General features: G+C 42.3%; 1 protein-coding gene across 1 annotated transcript in view; it reads left to right on the top strand.

The window, feature by feature from the left end:
* The window catches only part of ZNF474 (zinc finger protein 474), a 31,074-nt gene that overhangs the window by 19,145 nt on the left and 10,334 nt on the right, over positions 1 to 1,595 (top strand). The window lies entirely within an intron of this gene.

Raw genomic sequence — 1,595 nt, 5'->3', positions numbered from 1 at the left:
GTTTAAGCCACCGGGTCTGGGACTTGAACCATGTTCGACAACATGGGAGTCCAGCGACATAGCCATTACGCTAACTGCTGGTCTCACTTTCTGGTTCTTGAAGTATGGTGATAGTGGGAAAAGTATGAAAGTGTCTTTTCCGTGGTCTGAATGAGTTGAAGATTGCATGTTAAAGTAAACATTTTATTAGTTTCTATGACACTATGAAAGGATTTACGTGTGTTTATATTTATTGTCTTGGAAAAGTAATACACAGCCTGAATGGCACAGATTTTTTAAATGGTGACTTCTGCCTTTCATATAATCATTGCCTGTCTCTGTGGGGGTACAGCACGGTTTTTCAAAGCACACGTGCCATGCGTGTTAATCAGATCAAGGATATAGACATGTGCATCTTATCTGACATTGAACACTGCACGTAGGATCCTCGTTCTAGCAGGTGTGGGGGGCAGGTAGACAGTCAGTTGTCGGTGACATTTCTTACTCTGCCGCGCTACTGCTCATAACCTTGTGGATCTTTATTGTATTCTGAGTGGTTATATCACTCAGGAGACAGAAACCATATTCATCATTTAAACAGAGAAAACTGAGTATAAAGTGATTCTAACCAGGAGCAAAATTGTTCACTAAGGAACTAAGGGTAAAAAGATAACACCACTCTTTTTTTTTTTAAATACACCTTTTAATTTCAAGAAAGGCAGTTTTAGCTTTAATAAGTGAACATCAAAAAACGTTAAGAGAACTTTTCTTAATACTTAAAGCCAGGAAACAGGTTAGGATTCTGTTTGAATAGTAGGTACGCGGACCTGTCCACAACTTAAGAAAAAGACGAAACTCCTTAACACTGGAAAACAAAGCACAGAAGGTCAGTAATGTTTCAGTCAAAAGTCATAAAATTCTGTTTCATCGGTTCAGGCTCATGTCTTTTATCTTCTGCTGTGGTCCGATCTCTCCGTTTAAATCCGGAAGATAACCTTCAACTCTGGACTTGTCCCTACCATTAAGCTGGCTGTTTTCTTAGCTGTTTTAGAACTCTTCTTTCTGTGTGTCTGACTTTAGTTTTCCTGGGATAGCACTCCCTTCAGAACTTCTTGGAGAGCTGGGCTGGTGTTGGTAAATTCTTTCAGGTTTTATCTGAGAATGTTCTTGTCTTCTCTTCCCATATGAAGGATAATCTTGCCAGGTATAGTATTCTTTAAAAGAGATATAGGCTACCTTTGCTAGGGCTAAAGGGTCAAAGAGAAAAGATTCTGATAATTTGAACTTAGATCTTACAAGAGGCTTCGTGTGGAGTTGAAAGTAAGGTTTCCCAGGAGAAGAACCAGACTGGCGAGAACCAGCAGTTAGCGTAATGGCTATGTCTCTGGACTCCCACGTAGTCGACCTTGACCGCGGTTCGCATCCCGGACCCGGTGGCTTAAAACCCACGCCGGGCACGTGTGCGTGCGTGCCCAAGATCCCGAGAGAAGAATGGAGGAGAAGGGATTGCAGCGTGGCCATCCCCTCTGGGGGGTGATTTCTCGCTTTCTGTCTCTCTGTCTCTCTCTGTCTGGCGAGCGCACACGCCCTATAGTGAAAAACCTCTCAAAAAAAAA

This window comes from Tupaia chinensis, unplaced genomic scaffold, assembly GCF_000334495.1.
Source record: "Tupaia chinensis unplaced genomic scaffold, TupChi_1.0 Scaffold144806_1, whole genome shotgun sequence".
Classification (NCBI taxonomy): Eukaryota; Metazoa; Chordata; class Mammalia; order Scandentia; family Tupaiidae; genus Tupaia; species Tupaia belangeri.
The sequence above is the reverse complement of the archived record's forward strand: the minus strand, read 5'-3'. Positions and strand labels throughout refer to the sequence as shown.